Genomic DNA, 17,985 nt, shown 5'->3' with positions numbered 1-17,985 from the left:
ACAGCGAGCTTGCGAGTGGCGGAAACGGGACGATCGACACTGCAGAAGTGGCGGCGCAGGCTAAATCGCCGCAAAATGTTCAAGCAGTGGCCGATAGCGGGACGGGCTATTATTGCACGCTATTAATAATGGTTTATCTATCTGAAGTGAAATTTAATGCCAAGAGGGACGTGGCTAAACTATACCAGCGTAATTCAAATTGCGATCGTAGTGAATGCGCACCTTGGGGATTGAAATAGGCTGGTGGGGTGCGAAGATTGTCATCTCGCTTTGCGCAACTTTTGCCACGCCTCTGCAATTGTGTGTAAAGCAGAGTCTGGGATTACAAATATAATAATTTCAGCATTCATATGATAATGAAAATGCCTTACGATTGCTTAGTTTTTGGATTCGGTGTTTTCAACGGCACTCCATGCTATCTGCATAGAGCCTAAGAATTTATAAATGGCTTGTAAAAAGGTAGTGCAGTTCGCTCCTTGTGATACTCTAGTAGAAAAAACTTCATTGAAAAGCTGTTTCAGTGTTATGTACGTTCAAAACCCATTAAAAAAAATTCCCGCGCTTTCCCGCGAGGGGAACACGAGTAAATGCGGAGCATTGGGGCCTCAGTACTGATTGAAGGCAGTGTTGCTTCCATCGCTTCTTCCGTGATGCTGGAGTAGCAGACACGAGTAAACGTGGGCACGAGCGTCAACCAAGGAAGGAAGGAGCAACGCAGTGACTGAAACACGAGCGACCGCTAGCCGCTATATTTGCAGTGCGCGCAGTAGAGGGAGAGCAGTACGGGGGGGGGGGGGGGGGGGGAGCGCGCATGCGCAAGCAGCGCACGCCCTTCCAAGCCCCACCGCGCTGCTATCACGCACCTGACCGCGACGGAGCGAACGGGCTGACTACGACGCATGCGCGTGCCAGCTGCTGTTGAGAGAGAGGAGGGAAGGAGAGGCGCACCTGCTGCGGACGCGGAACTGTTGACACCGTCCGACGCAGGAACAGGCGAGGCTAAGAAATGCTCTGCATTTAAAAGTGCACTCCCCCCCTTCCGCCCGAGTTGCCAAAAATTTGATTTTTAGGCTCCTAAGGTGACATAATAAATGTCATCATTCTGCTCCAAATCAAGGTTCTTCTGCTCCAAAATCGAGATTTCGCTGCTCCAAAAACTGCTCCCAAATCTGATTCAGCTGTCTCACCCCTGGTTTACTGAACAGCACCGTTGATTCTGGGCATAGAGTTCAGTGAGAGTAAAGCCCCTCCTATGGGCAGGGCCGCGGCGGAGGGGCTTTAATTTAGAGCAGCCCAGCGGCAGCGCGGCGGCGCGTGTCATGTCGTCGCTCCATGTACCGTAATTACCCGATTCTAACGCGCGCCCTTTTTCCGGAAAAATAGGCCGAAAAATCACATGCGCGTTAGCATCGGATTCGAAACCGAAACCGAAACAGCAGAAATTTCGTCCCACCCATCGCCATCACCATGTCAAGATGGCGCTAAAGCTTTTAGCAACGATTTTTCAGACGCAGGAACCATATGCGCCTAGACTTTTCTATCGGCGTTCACACAAATCGTCAAATTGTTCCACTTGCGCGCTTGATAACAGCAATGGCAGCAGCGGCTCTCACGCGTTCAAAACGAGCGGTTGGCTGAAGCGTGCGGCTCTGGAGAAGCTCGCGGGATGGGCGTGCGAGGCGTGGGCCACGATCCCATCGACCATGGTTGAATGTTCGTTCAGAAGTGTGGCATCGCGAAGGCTCTTGGCGGCACCGAGGACGAGATGTTCTGGTCAGCGGAAAGCGACGAGGAGTGAGATGAGCGAAATTACTTTGGGGAATAAATCGCCCATTTCTCCCGCATTCGTTTGTCTGGGTTATAAAGTTCCGTGCGCGTTACAAACGGAGGTGCAAGTTTTTTGGTTTTTTTGTCAGAAAAATCTGGTGCGCGTTAGAATCGGGGGCGCGTTAGAATTGGATAAGTACGGTAGCTCAGAGATTTCCTGCCGCGCGAACTTTGTCGTGAAAGTTCGCTCCACGTATTCCAGCCTTTAGGCATCCCAGCAATCTCTGCGGAAAAGCATGTGTGAGCAAAGCCGGGCAAAGCACGTGTGGCGGTGTGAAGCATTCGCATGCTCGTAGGGCTCGCTGCCCATTCCACAAAGTTGGAAATGCACGATGGATACTGCTGCGCTCCCCGATACAAGGGAGCAAAACACACACACACACACACACAGACGTTAAAGGTCATGTGACTTCCTTCGTATCGTACTGTGCTCACTCCGACTTTTCAAGCGGGAGCAGATCGAACTGCTCCCAACTGCTCTCAGAGCACCGAAAGTGGTCTCGCACTACCACTGGATGACAGTGCTCCTACTTCTGTTCGACCACTGAAACACGCCTGCTCAGGAGAGAGCACTTTCAGTGTGCTTTTGAGTGCTCCTGCTCTCCCAATGGAATTCGCCATAAGTGTCATTCCCTATCAGTTTGGTAGCACGGACAAAGAACTATTGAAGGTTATTCAGGATCTTCATATTGCAAGCTGTGCTGCCAAGGTACTGCCCCCCTACTCGAGCCGGAATAATGCCCTCCTCAACATTACTTCGGGCAAGGTACGCGGCTACCATTACGGCCCTTTGCACAAAACAAAATGTGCTTTTAGGCAAAACGACACCAGGAACAAATGCTTGTAATCTAGGTTATGACTTTTTGGAAGCCCTCACTCATTAGCTCAATATGTGATGGGATAGAGGGCACATTCCGAAACAGTGGAAAAGAGCCAAAAATATTTTAATCCCTAAACCTGAAAAAAAGCTTACGATTGAAATTCTCCAGCCATTATCTCTCATTCCATGCATGGGAAAGGTTCTTGAACATGGAGGAAAACTCTTTTTCTGCATACCATGATCAGTTTCAGACGTACACTTTCTACAAAGGTTAAGGCAGCATGAGCTTTAGCTAACAGCCAAACAAGGAGTCGCATTTTAAGCACATTGGACATTAACCTTCCTTGCAGCACGACTTTACAAGTAGCTATTCCAACAACGCGGAGATTGCATCCTCATTCCCCCTCTTCTCGTGAAACGCACCCCAATTACAACGACGAGCGACGATAGGCCAGGGCGCAAGCTCTGCGCAAACGTTAAGCTAAATGTGAGGACGTGGTTTACAGGGACGCAGCCAACTATTTTCGTCTCGACGTAATATTAGTTGCTGTAGTCAATAACCTCCCTAGGGAAACTCCATTGCCTCTGGCCCGCTTCATACCCCAGTGGTGTATGAAGCAGCAGCCATTGCACTGGCAATGGTGGCCTTCACAAAAATCAGAACAGTAAAAAAATTCAGGGAAGCTTGCGCTCACGTGCAAGACTTGATCATTGACGGACACAAAGTTGAGTTTTATTGTCGTGGTGCCGTGGTTGACGTCGGCGGGATGGCATTTCATTACCTTACGTTGAGCAGCGCCAGAGTGAGCTCGTCGTTTTGATCGACGTTTTCTTGTGCCGCCCTGTAAGCATGACTTATCGTCTCTAGCAGATGCTTTGCACGCCGAGCCTGTCGAAGCACACCGGCCTCTTCCTTTCCTCGGCCATGCCAACTATCTGTGGCCTATCCACTATCCGCGACAAACTATGCACACGTATCAAGGCACGCGAGCATGAATAGTGTGCATTTTCGTAGTATTTTAAAAGCTGCGGACACCATACAGAAATGATTTGCTCAACAGCATCGCTGTTAATTAAAACCTCCAAGTCTGCAATCCTAAATTTCTCCCGAGGGCAGATCTCCGAAGAGGTGTCCGTACCTCTAACTTTTGGCCTCGACCCCGAAAAACGAACCGGCAAGTTCTGGACCGCTAATTCTGGACCGCTAATTCTGGATCTAATCTGGACCGCTGCCCTCTTTGGCATGGCCAGGAGTGAATCCGCACACAACGCCGCTTTCGGCTTCACCGACCTAGCGCACGTCAATCCCCCGAAAAACGAACCGGCAAGTTCTGGACCGCTAATTCTGGACCGCTAATTCTGGATCTAATCTGGACCGCTGCCCTCTTTGGCATGGCCAGGAGTGAATCCGCACACAACGCCGCTTGTGGCTTCACCGACCTAGCGCACGTCAATCTGGACGGTGGCTTCATCTCACTGTCAGGCAGGAACAGAGTAGTGTCCTACACGGATATCCCCAACCACTGTCAGCTGACCTGAGCCTGTATCCCTCCCAGGAATCTGTGGTTTGGAGACACCTCCAGACAAATTCGTGTCGGAGCTTAATTGTCTACAGCTACTGTTACCCAGGACAGGTAACAGTAGCTGTCCCCCCACCCCCCCTGCAGAGTGCCACAGGTGCCAGGAAGGAGCAGGCCTAGCACACATGCTATGTCAGCGTCCTCACACAGCCACACCAAGTTGCAGTGTTAATAGCAGTGGGAGACCGTACTGCACAGCTCCTACTTGGGGAGAGTAGAACAAGGGTAGGAGCAGTAAGCACCCTGGAACTATCATCACATCTGTCTCTGGCCCTCCAACACCTTTCACCATATGAATTGTTCCAATTTTTACTGCCCCATTTGCTCAATTCTTAGTTTCTACCCCATTTTAATAAAAGGTGTATTGAATGTTAAATACTCCAAATCTTTGTGCATCAACCGTAAGTGCATCTATCGCAAGTGCAAGGGGCATGAATAAAAGGGGATGCTTAGAATAAAAAAAAATTACAATGTAGCAGTGAGTGTGAATTTTAGCATGTTTTAGCTATGATGGGCATGTAAATTGCTTTTCAGTGATGCTGTGTGCCAGATACAAAGTTCCCTTCTATGTACACAATGACGAGTTTTTCCCAGCAGAGTCCTGGGTATCGCGTTTACAATAGTGAAAATTCACTATCTGCTACTTATTTTTTTTTTTGTAGGTCTTTAAGCAAAGCCTGCAAAGCTGTTAGTAGGCAACAGGTTAGTGGGCAACAACAGAAAAAGTTTATTCAGCACACAGTATGTCATTTGTGATGTCACTGCTTAAAATGATATTTGCATTTTCCTCGTGTTAAAAAAATCACAGCAACTGGACAGTATCATACACAGAAAAGTGTTGAAACAGTTCAAAGAAATAGGGATTTAAAGGCATTATACAGACAGGTAATAGTTTTCTGGTAAATACACAAAGTAATGCCACACTCTTAAACTAAAAAGATAATTGAGATTGATGTGATTTCTCTAACATAGCACGTTAATAACAACTGAACAAGACGACGAGCTGCAGGCTTACAAAATTGCTTCACCGATGCAGTTGTTGGAGTCAGAAAAGAAATCTGTAAATACAGGATGTGTTGAGCACAAATGACCATCAATACCAGACGTGCCCAGTAAGTGCAGTCTTCTGCTGAATGGCAAACACGCAAAAAAAATGACTTGATACACTTAATTTACAACTAAAAACAAACTGCAAAAAATGTGGGTATAATCAGATTGCAAGGTAAAACTGACAGGACTAAATTCCTTGGCAAGTTGCAGTATTCCAAAATGGTTTTACCAATGCTGCAAATATAACCCGCCGCGGTGTCTCAGTGGCTAAGGCGTTGCGCTGCAAAGCACGAGGTGCAGTCACTTTCATTTCCGAGGGTTGGGGTGGTCGGACCAGCGACAAGCGCCTTACCGAGTCTTGCGGCATCTTAAATAACCTTGTACCAGGTGACGCAGTGTTGGCTGACAAAGGATTCACAATAGGTGATGCTGTTGGCATCCACTCAGCCAAGCTAGAAATGCCGGCTTTCACTAGGGGGAAATCGCAGTTATCGGCTTGGGACGTCCAAAAAACTCGAAAATTGGCTAATGTCCGCATTCATGTAGAACGGGTGATTGGGCTACTTAGAGGACCATACTGAAACCTGTCAAGCACTATTCCAATTGATCTTGTGACTGTGAAGCACAATGAGAGGCTCACCCGGCTAGACAAAATTGTAGCTGTCTGCGCAGCTCTAGCAAATCTGAGCCAGTCAGTTGTGCCATTCGAATAGGCATTTTCCAGCAAGCCGTGTGCATCAGTTTGGCTGAGACAACAATGTCTAGCAGTTTCCCTTATTGTGTGGGAAATAGGTGGGTGAGGCACGCCGTAGTGGAAGGCTCCGGATTAATTTTGGCCACCTGGGGCAAGAAGGGGGGGGGGGGATCTTTAACGTGCGCCGATGTCTCGCAGACACGGGCGTTTTTGCTTTTCGCCTCTGTCAGAAAAGTGGCTGGGAATCGAACCTGCAATGTCCTTGGGCCCAGCAGCACAACACCTTAGCCACACAGAAGAGGATGGAATGGGAATGGCCGCAATGAAATGCCAATACTGGGCAACAGTGAAAAGAGCAGCAGGCATCCAATGCCACTGGTTAGAAGGCGAGCATGACCATTAAGACGGCCAGGATGCAACGCATGGTTAGTGTGGTGTGTAACGGGTGTGCAAAAAATGTTGTGTGGTGGGCATCTAAAATCACCGCAAACCATGTGTATTTATTGGAAGTATGATTTAGGGACTACCCAGCGATGGTCATAACAGCACAATACACAGGCTACTGTACCAGGTAGTGCAATTCCTGATGATTGACTTATTGATGCAATTTTTTGTTTCGCTGTAGTATCTAAATGCACAGATGTTTTGGTTTTCATTGTGCGATTTGCAGTTATGTTCTGTCATGAAGATTTTAGCCCTGGTCATCTGTATGAATGCACTCTTCTGTTCAAACAGAACATTATGAGGATTTTGCTCCTGTAGACATGAAAAGCTGTTTCCTGGACTGTTGACCAACGATTTACCTCATTTCTTGGCGGTGAAAGTTTTGATGTGCCGTAATGTGTAAAATAAGCCCTCCGAATTTTCCATAATGTGAAATGCTATTCCACGCAGTGAATGGCAGCACCCATTGCGAGCCTAAAGCAATGGGAGTCTAGATGAAGACATCAAGCCCAATTTTGAACTGTTACGCTTGTGATTTTGATTCCAATGGTTTAGGTAGGTTATTTTTTGTCAGTTGTTACACCACTGTCCATTTTATGCTGCTGCTGCTGCTCTAGTAAACGTTCTTCAGCTTAGTTCTGTGTCTTCACAAAAAATACAGGGTGTTTGTAATGCTGCCCAATGTCAGTATTTCTTTCCCTTTTTTGTCCAAACTGACATTGATGATTGTCGTCGTAGTATGCAAGTTTTTAAGAGTTGTTAATGTTTTGTGCAAAAAAAATTGCGCATCTTAGTTAGTGACATGAGGGGTCTCAACTCACATCAGTGAGCAAGCAAGCCACAGTCAAGAAGTTCAGTCCCACATGGGAAGGTTGCAATGCAAGAAAGGCAGGGGGGAGGGGGGTGTAACAAATTGTCACCTAATGCTGCCGTTCAAACGAAACAAGTCCTTTCCCACACATTGTAAATATGCTTGGTTATTTCTGTATGGAATTTGGTGTCACCATTCGAGAAACATATCAGTACTGATCTCCAGGATGACTAAAATCTAGGCACTGATATTTGTTTTACGGTGATCCTTTAATACATCAAAAGGTCAAAACAAAAATCAAAAGGTCTGCAGGCCATATGTGGCCCGGGTGTTTCACACCCTTGCTTTAGATTAACTGTGCACAATAGGGCATGGCTATGTGTATCAATCGTAACACAAAGAATGGAAGGTTACAAGTGGAAGCACCCACACACAAAAACCGAATGGAATGGGAAAAAATGGTGTTTCCGTGTTCTAGATGCGGAGTGTCTTATGCTCGGGGGTATGTCACTTGTTGACCGGTGGCGACCGTCCGCACACCCTCTGTGCATGCGCTCCTCTCCTCCTTTCCAAACAGCTGCGTACTCTCCTCTCCTCTCCTACCGTCTGCGCGCGCTCCTCCTCCGTTCGCTTCAGCTCTCTCGCGCGCATGCGCGGCTCTCTCTCTCGTAGTCTCCTCTCCTACAGCTGTGAATATAAAGGGGAACTAGCAGAGCGCCCGTTCAGTGCTGCCCTTGCTTCGCTTGACTCCGAGCTTCTTCAGATGAAGTAGGATGGAAGCAACAGTGCCGTCAGCGGGTGCGCTGACGCAATTAAACATAACGGAAACGCAAACGGAACCCCCATGACACTCCGCATCCTACTCATGGTGCCCTTCGGGGAGATGGGTGTAATTTTTTTTTGTACCCCAGCAAGGCTCCTTGTTTAGCTCCAAGTAGTAGTGCAGAAGTGACAACAAAAGAGAATCGGCAATCTGCATCGGTGCTCCTGTGACCTACTGCAAACTATCACTAATATTTAACTGATGGGTAATTACATTGTGAACTGTTGGTTGGGTGGTGTTTTATTGATGTGTAATAAAATGTTTCTTGATAGACATGTTCTCATCATGCCATTTTTAATAGTGTCCCAAGCTGCTGTTAGCAGTTACCCTAGGTGTAAGTAAGACAAGTTAACTTAAGAAGCCTTGCTGCTGATGCCCGGAAGCACCAATGTTAAGCTTTGGTGGTGCACAAAGAACATGGTTTGGTAAGCTAGTTGGTATTGCATAATGAAAAGTGGGTCTTACAAAGCAATATGAACAAAGGCAGGACAAAGCACTGAACTGTGACTGATTGTTTATTCAAGGAATAAACATACCAATGCGATTACAACCAATGAAAAGGCTAAAAGCACATCGAAACCAACACGTCATCTCGCCCCTTCCCTGCTACATAGCAATGTTTTGATACACGATTTCTTTTTTTGGGAGTGCAACTGAAGGGTCTCTAATGCACACATTATTAAACATTCAATTTTAAGTACGCCTATCAATTCATGTGCGAACTTTTCCTTTTCTAAGCAATGAACGCACTTCCAAAAAAGTGGAACACAAGCGTAACTTTTCCAGTGTGACAAAATGTGGCCCGATAATTCAATGAAGTCCTTGTGCTCACTGTACAGATCACCATTTCATAACAGTTGAATTAGCCAAAATGAAGGCGATAGCCATGAGTTATCATTTCCTGGCCAGAAACCACGTCTTGCAAAAAATATTCTAGCACATGAAGAGTATGACAAATGTTTTTTTTTATATTCTAGCACATGAAGAGCATGACCAAAATGTGACTTTTTTTTTTTTTTTTTCATTTTCCACAGTCATTGTAACTTCAAATAGCAGTAGCTGGAAAGGCACCTAAATGCACATAAAAGGGCACCAGTCGACCTCGCTATTTATTTCTGAATATTTCTGTAGATCAGTTTCGAAGTGTGCTAAACACCATCACTGTATTTAAACCTGCTGCTGCTCACGGATGCCGCAAAAAACGGCACTCTTGAGGCTTGCCCCGAAGGACGCACACCAGCTCTGTGAGGGCGCCGTATTTCTTTTCTAGCAGCTGCATACGCCTGCAATGAAAGAGAAAGAAAAAAAACGGGCTAAAGTTCGGGGTGAAGCAGAAAGGCACAATTACTTCCATTATGTGCACAATTAGTTTTTCTAAACCAAGCAGGAGCTACAAGTTTTGTACGGAGACTGAAATGGCAGTTCTGCTGCCCCTAAAAACACATAATAGTAAGTTTCGCTAAGCGCTGCTGGCGCAAAACAACAGCTTGAGACGTTCGTTTCCGGACGGCGTGATCGAACAGCAATTTCTTTAAAAGATATATCGGCCTCAAAAGTGCGCAGGATAGAAGTACCCGAGGTTTTGACCTTTAACTGATGCTCGCCGGTTTCCTCACTCCACCCAAGGACAATCGAAACACAGGGCTTCATGCCCTGCGCTGAGATTGACAGAAGTAAATTGATCGCTGCATGCGATCCAATCACCGCACGAGAAAAAACAAGAAGAAAACACGTTGCTGCTTATGTTCGAGTTATTATCAAAAAAGCAGCCCTAAAAACGGCTTCCCTCAAGGTGGCACGGGCGACACATTGGCACTGGGTTTCTCGTGCGCTACATGTTTCACACTCAGCAAAACAACTCACCTGTGACATTAGAGCGCGGCGGCTGGCCATCAGCTGATCTGCGGCGGCGACTTGATACGCGTCTGGCGATAGGTAGATCGCACTGTACTCAACAGTACTTAACGTCGAGTTATTACTTTGCGTTCAGTGGGCATCAGTTTGGAAATGATGCAGTTCATGCTGACAAACGACCAATGCGCTAACGATGCAACCTTTGCACCCCGACCGGCTCGCACTCGCTCGTAGGTGTGCGCAGAGGCTGGGGTTGAATTGCAAATAAGGTTGTCACACTCATGAGCGGAACCATGAATTTTCGCGTAACCAACGCTATCGCGGTGCAACAGACTATCAAGCCACTCACACACGCCTTGCACGAAAACACAAGCTCATATCGCGGACCGCGACCTGCCTGGCCGCCATGAAGACACGGAGGAGAAGAGGAGGGCCTGATCTGCGGGCCGTGCGCACAACGTCGCCTAGCAACAGACGCTTGGCCACAGATATGGCGGCGCACGCATGGTTGCCTGTATGTATGTGAATACGCTCTATATTCGCACAGAAAAGCTGCAAGGGGAGTCCGCAGTTTCGCCTAATGGTCTAATTTGTTTATGTAATGTGATCATTACCAGTGATTTGTTAAGATTTTAACGAAACATATCCTTCAGCAGTGATCGAGCTCCTAGTCAGAGCTCGATTTCCCAATACCTAATAGACAAACGAGGCGATGGACAAACTTAAAGCATACAGCAGAAGGCATACGGAACCCCCTCGTGTCCGAATTAACGTATTACACAGCATATGGACTACAAACTCTACAGAAGAGACTTCCAAGGCTTCTAAAGGAAATAAAATATTGCCAAAATATTCAACTTTTCCTAATGGATTTCCGAGAACGGCAACGATTTATAGGGTTCAAAATGATTGTTGCCCTTCAAAACGTAACTGCAAAAAAAAAAAAAAAACTTGTCTTTTAACCTAGCGCCGTACCGGTACTACCTACCAAAACTATTTACTTCTTATCCCTTTTTGCTTTAACTTCTGCACGGTATAGTCTTGTCTTTTCATGTATCATAGTTCGTGCTGACGCATGTGTATTTTGTGCATCCGTTGTACAGGTGTTGTGTAAGTATTAAAGCGAAGTTTTCTTTGGCTCTCCTATCGGTTTTCCCGGAGCGGCTGCTCCTGCTTTCAGGGAGGGCGCGCCAGACAACCTTACACTAGAGCCACTAGATCATGTAGCTTATTTAGTGGCTCTATCTCACCCCAGACAACGCTGACCTCCCCGAACAGCGCCCCCGGGGGCGGGAAAGGGAGAGGGGAGCCCCCAGGGAAGAAACAACAGATAACGCTAGCCTCCGCGTATCGCGACAGCGGGTCCAGGAAACAGCTGGCGGCGGAAAAGCCCCAGTGCATGCGTATATCACGTCCCCCCGCCCCCTCACCAGGTGCGTGTACCACGTGGTCCCCATCCTCGACGCTTGGTACCAGTCCATGTCTGTGCGTCATCTTTCCAGAAATATGCACTCGGACCTCCGCCCTGTTCGCACAGAAGCCGGAAGCAAAGCCCAAGAAAAAAATTGGCTCCGATCCACGCTGTGAAGGTGGTTGGAAAGCAACGCTTTACCGGCTGCGCGGACACCAGACGTCCTGCAGTGGAATTGCCGGTCACTCAAGTCCTGCGCTGCCGAGCTTGGAGCACTTTTCAGACACGTAGGGCAACCGGTGGCCCTTCTACTACAGGAGACAAGAGGTACTAATCCATGCATCCAGGGATACGAAGGGCATTTTCAACCTACCATTGTGCACACACAGACAAACAAGAAGAAGCAAGGTCAGCAGCCAGACGAGGTAGTCGAAGCACAGGCGGCAATCTTCATTCGTAGAGATGTTCCGCACGTCAAACTCGACACTGGGAAGTACTGCAACAGAATACAAGAGGTGGTTGCCGTGCGATGTGAGCTCGGCGGTCGCCAGACCATCCTGGTGTCTGCCTACCTACGTCCCGAGAGCAGCTGCTACAGAAAGGGCAATTCGGAGACTGCAAATTTCGCTTGGTTACGCGAACTCCGACATCGGTACCCCAAAGACCGATTGCTGGCCGGGGGGGACTTCAACGCTCGACACAAGAGCTGGGGATACGACAAAGAATCACAGAGGGGGCGCCGACTTTACGAAGAGGCCGAAGCGGCAGGACTTACCTTGGCCAACGACACAGACTACCCTACTCGTCATGCACTTCACTCCAGGCAGCGCGACACTATACCAGATCTGACTTGGACAACGTCCAGGCTTGTAAAGGACTGGAGGTGCGGTCCCGACGGAATGGGTAGCGACCATTATCCGATCTGGATTGAACTTGAAGTAAGAGCCACAGGGCGGAAAAAACGGATGACCGCAGCTGTCGACTGGGACAGGTTTCGATCCGGCTTTGACGCTTACGACGAAAACGTCCCGTTTCTTCAGAAGCTTTCCAGAGCTGCCCGGGAAGCCACTAGAGAGATTGAAGTGGATGAACACCTTCCTACACCCGACAAGCACCTTCTCAACCTGTGGGACACCCGTAGCCAGCTGCATCGAGTTTACCTTGACAGGGGGAAACGGCATGTCGACCTTGTCAAGGTGCGCAATAAGACCGCACAAGCGCGCCGTTACGCCAAAATGCTCTCTCGGGAGCGATGGCACAACCACTGCGCCTCGTTCAATGAACGGACTGGCGGGCGGAAGCTCTGGCAAACTTACAAGGCCATGTCAGGCAACCGCAAGACTGGAAACACCGTCAAAAACGTCAGGCTGGCGACCGGCGACTCGGCGTCCGACTTCGAAAAAAAGGCAGCAGAGACGCTCTTCCCGCAGCCATCAGTGCCACCAGACCCCAGAATTTATCAACGCACAGCACCTACTTCCGACAAAGATGTTGAGTCGCCTTTCACAATGCAAGAATTAGTGATGGCTCTCGAATCCGTCAACGCCAAGAGCGCACCAGGAAAGGATGGCATCACCTGGCAGATGCTGCGCAACCTTAACGAACACGGGAAAATGCAGCTACTTGAAGAAATTAACAAGGTTTGGTTGTCAGGCGAAATTCCCGCTGAATGGAAGCACTCCGTGGTGAGCCCCATTCCCAAACCAGGGAAGCCAGCCGTCAGCATCAGTAACTTGAGGCCCATCTCGCTTACCTCAACACTCAGCAAGCTCTTGGAGCGGATGGTTCTCACCCGGCTTAACTACCACCTTGAAGAGGCACAGAAAGAACCCTACTTCGACCCGGGCCAGACAGGATTCCGTCCAGGCCTCTGCACACAAGACAGCATTTTCTTGCTCCGCCGTTGTCTTCAAAAGCGGAGAGGAAGAAAAAGGGTTCCTGGCATACTGGTAGCCGTCGACCTGCGGAAGGCGTTCGATACCGTAGCGCACGAGGCAGTAATCTCCGCACTCGAAGACACGAAGCCAGGAGCCCGCATCCTCAACATCGTCAGGTCATTCCTGGAGGGACGCACCTTTGAGATTCGGAGTGACATTAGGAACCCTAGGATTTACAGCAGCAGCATTGGCGTTCCCCAGGGGGCCATACTGTCGCCCACGCTATTTAACCTGGTGATGCGAGGGCTAGCTACACGCCTGCGGCGAATTCATGGTGTGCGCCTCACCATGTACGCCGACGATGTGACGCTGTGGACGGAGCCTGGTGACCCTCTCAGAACAACAGAAGACGCAGCCAACGCTATACAAGACGCCCTCAATACTTTAGCCGACTACTTGAAGACTACGGGAATGGAAGTGTCTCCGGAAAAAACAAAATATATTCTCCTGGGCGGCTCCACGGTTGAAAACGAAAAGGTCAAGCTCTGCCTCGCCGGCCAGACACTCGAGAGAGCTCCAGACCGGCACATCAAGATTCTTGGCATCCCGATACATGAAAGCGGAGGTGCGGCAACGTGGCTACGGCAGCTAGAGCCTAAGTGGAAACAGCTTCTGCATCTTGTAAGACGCATAGCCCACAAATCCGGAGGAGCCAGCACACGCACAGCTCGTACCCTCACAATGGCAATACTAACGTCCAAAGCTTGCTACGGAGCTGTGTGTTTTGACCTGACAAAATCGCAATACGACAAGCTGGAAATACTACACCGGGAGTGTCTTCGGGTGATAACGGGCCTGCCCCGCCATGCCCGGGTCGAGGAGCTGCACCGCTACTCTCGCATCCCGCCGCTCAGAGACATCATCGCAGAACGCAAGGCAGGACACGATCGCCGCCGTCTCTACACGCCAGCGGGCCAGTCGCTCCTAGAGCTGGACGGGGAACAGCTGGGTGAACAGATAGAAGTGCTCCGCGCGATCGCTCCCTGGGACGACGTCCAGGTTCGTGTCACGAAGCCAGTCACGCGCCGACGCACGAAAGGGGATCACACGGCCCAACGAACCGCCCTTGCTGAGAGGGCTGACTTCCAGGACAACGCCATCTTCACGGACGCCGCCTGGGACCCAGACACTTTCCGGGGAGCGGTCGCTGCCGTCCGAGGACAGCAGCGGGATGCGCAGGCGTTTCAATACTGCCAAGAGCAACCTGTGAGGTCACTTGAACTGCAGGCCATCCTTTATGCACTAGAGAAGTTGACTGAATGTGCAAGGACCAGCCCACTTTCTGTGCGAGGACAAACCTTCACAATTTTTACCGACTCTTTGGACGCCCTCAAAAATCTGACGAAGACACCTAGAGCCGGCACTTTGGCGCACAACGTGAAAGTCGCTTGCGCAACCCTTCACGAGCTCTACGGCGTGATGGTGCGGGTGGACTGGGTCCCGGGGCATGCGGGCAGCATCGGAAACGGCGCCGCCCATGACGCGGCGAGCGAGCTGTTACGTTTCCGCTCGTCCCCCCTTGACACAGTCCCTCAGGCTTCGCTGCTCTTTGACCCGGACGAGGAACGCGAGCGGATGACGGTGCAAGCCAAACGAGAACTGAGGGCGAAGGTGCCGCACAATCCCCACCCACTTCCCAACGGGCTTCCGCGCGGTGCGGAAGTGCTAATTTACAAGGCTAGGACAGGTGCTGCACTTACGGAAGATGTTCTGGCCAAGTGGCGAGCACACACTGCATCCAAAAGAGCTCGTGGCGGTGACCCACAAGTGGACATCACCGATCAGAACGAGGAGGGCGACCAGGCAGCCACTGCGACGTGCTGCACGTGCAGTACCGGTGCCTCTCCAACGTTAAGGCACCTACTGTGGGACTGCCCCGGCCTTTCGCCGCTGAGGAACAGGCACAAGGGCGCCGGCGTTACATCATTGGAAGAATGGACAACCCCGCCCCCTCACTTGGACGCCGCGAGCACGATCCTTTCTTTGTGGGAGTTCGTGCGAGCGGCAGACCTGACCGGACGACTCTGACGGCCGCCCCACTCCCTTTCCCTTCTCCCCTCTTCCCCAACTAGGCTACCAAGCCCCCCCCCGTATCGTTAATAAAGTTTCATTCATTCATTCAAACGACAGCCACAATAATTGCCCACGCGACGTCACTTGAATTGACACGCGTAGCTCTACAAAGAGCGAAACCAGAGATTCTGCCTGCTGTTACATGGTATTCGCGGGGGCGGCGTCCCGAACGCAGCAGCGTCGGCCACGGCCGGGCTAGAGCGGTGGACGCCGCCACCGAAACAGGGATGTCAGGTTGGGCTATAAATAGCCAGATTTGGCGACTTGTCCTTGTGGTAGGCGGGAAAAGCTGTTGGTTGGATGCTTGGCTATTTTTTGGCTATTCTGTATTTTTTTCTTGAGACGTCCTAAAGATGTAGACAAAGTGGCACTTTTAGGCAGGCTCGCAAAAAAAATAAAAATAAACGAGTCAATCGCAATTTAATTCTCTAATTGTAGCAATTTTGCAGTTTAAACACAATGGAAAAAAGCCTAAGGAGATCATCATCATCATCACCAGCCTATCTACACCCACTGAAGGGCAAAGACCTCTCCCATTAATCTCCAATTACCCCGGTCGTGCGCTAACTGCGACCAATTTATCCCCGCAAACTTCTTCATCTCATCTGCCCATCTAACTTTCTGCCGCCCCCTGTCACGCGTGCCTTCTCTAGGGATTCACTCTATTACCCTTAATGACCAACGGTTATCTTGCCTTCGCATTACATGCCCTGCCCACGTCCATTTCTTCTTCTTAATTTCTATATGTCCTTAACAAGCGTTTGCTCCCTGACCCACTCCGCTCTCTTCTTGTCCCTTAATGTTACACCTATCATCTTCCATTCCATTGCACGCTGAGTCGTCCTCAATTTAAGTTGAAACCTCTTAGTGAGCCTCCAAGTTTCTGCCCCGTAGTTGAGTACAGGTAAGATGCAGCTGTCATACACTTTCTTCTTCAGGGACAATGGTAGGCTGCCATTCATTATCTGAGAATGCCTGCCGAATGCACTGTACCCCATTCTTATACTTCGAATTATTTCTGCCTCATGGTTTGGATGCGGGGTCCCAACTTGGTCTAAGTAGATATATTCGCTTACCACTTCCACGGCCTCGCCACCTATATATATCTCAAACCGCTGTGCTGTCCCGAGGTTATTGATCATTACTTTAGTTCTCTGCATAATAATTTTCAGGACCACGGTTCTACTCTGTTTGTCCAGTGCGGTAAGCATGCTTTGCACTTCCTCCCCCGAGTTACTTAACAAGGCAATGTCATCAGCAAATCTGAGGTTACTGAGGTATTCTTCATTAACCCTTAGCCCTACCTGTTCCCAATCCAATGTTCTGAATACTTCTTGTAAACATGCTGTGAATAACATCTGAGAGATCGTGTCTCCTTGTCTGACGCCCTTCCTTATAGGTTTTTTTTTTGCTCTCCTTATGGAGGATGCTGGTAGCTGTGGACCCACTGTAAATATCCTCTATCTTACATAATGCTCATCTACACCCTGGTTCCGTAATGCCTGAATTACTGCTGAGGTTTCGACAGAGTTAAACGCTTTCTCATAGTCTATGAAGGCTATATATATGGGTTCAGTATACTCCGCGCACTTCTCTATCACCTGATTGATCGTGTGGATATGGTCGATTGTTGAATAGCCTTTACGAAACCCTGCTTATTCTTTGAGTTGACTGATATCTAAGGTGGCAGAAATTCTGTTAGCGATTACCTTGGTAAGTACCTTGTAGACGACTGACAGTAAGCGGATCGGCCTGTAATTTTCAAGTCCTTCATGTCACCTTTCTTATGGATTAGTATGATACTCGCATTCTTCCAAGATTCCGGTACACTCACGGTCATTAGGCATTGCGTGTACAGGTTTGCCAGTTTTACTAGTACAATGTGCCCGCCATCCTTCAAGAGGTCTGCTGTTATTTGATCTTCACCAGATGCTTTGCCCCCTTTCATTTCTTTCAAACCCTTCATTACTTCTTCTGTCGTTACTGGTGGGATGTCTAACTCCTCTGAACTACTTTCTCTTTCGGCATTATCCCGGATTTCCCGGCTACTGTACAGCTCTCTGTACAACTCCTCGGCTACTTTGACTATTTTATCCCTATTTGTGAGGACATTAGCTTGCTTGTCTTTCAGTGCATACATCTGATTTTTCCCCATGTCAAGACGCCTCTTCACTGCTTTCAGGCTGCATCCGTTCTTTACAGCATATTCCATCCTCTACATATTATACTTCCGTATGTCAGCTGTCTTACGCTTATTGATTAACGTCGAAAGCTCCACTAGTTCTATTCTCTCAGCTGGGGTGGAGACTGTCATGCTATGCCGTTTCCTAATTAGATCTTTCATCTCCTGGGAAAGTTTACCAGTATCCTGTCTAGCCATCGTGCCCCCGACTTCTACTGCACACTCCATACTGCGCGCCTAAGGAGATATGAAGTCTGAAATGGTGGATATTAGCTACTGCGCCGTGCAGCAAGTTAAAAAACGCCCGGAAATTTTCTCTTTGTCAAACATTGACAGTGCCGATGGGAGCCGACTTGCAGACGCCGCAATTTAGGAGGCCATGTGGGTAATCTGCGGTGTAGGCCGGGCTACGGCGGCCGTAGCCCGGCCGTACATCGGTAGAAAGAAAACGGAGAGGAGCGTCTTTCGAAGGGTGAGAC

General features: G+C 49.1%; 1 long non-coding RNA gene across 1 annotated transcript; it reads right to left on the bottom strand.

Annotated features, from left to right (window-relative positions):
• Positions 1–8,546: 8,546 nt before the first annotated feature.
• On the bottom strand, positions 8,547–10,304 carry LOC144179299 (uncharacterized). The gene is made up of 2 exons (XR_013324199.1): positions 9,913–10,304; positions 8,547–9,332 (listed from the first exon to the last, which is right to left on the bottom strand). It is a non-coding gene; the product is annotated as an uncharacterized LOC144179299 (long non-coding RNA).
• Between the last annotated feature and the right edge of the window lie 7,681 nt (positions 10,305–17,985).

This window comes from Haemaphysalis longicornis, unplaced genomic scaffold, assembly GCF_048455015.1.
Source record: "Haemaphysalis longicornis isolate Haplotype H1 unplaced genomic scaffold, Haemaphysalis longicornis Haplotype H1 scaffold_4, whole genome shotgun sequence".
Lineage (NCBI taxonomy): Eukaryota > Metazoa > Arthropoda > Arachnida > Ixodida > Ixodidae > Haemaphysalis > Haemaphysalis longicornis.
This window is presented reverse-complemented; position numbering and strand designations above follow the sequence as displayed.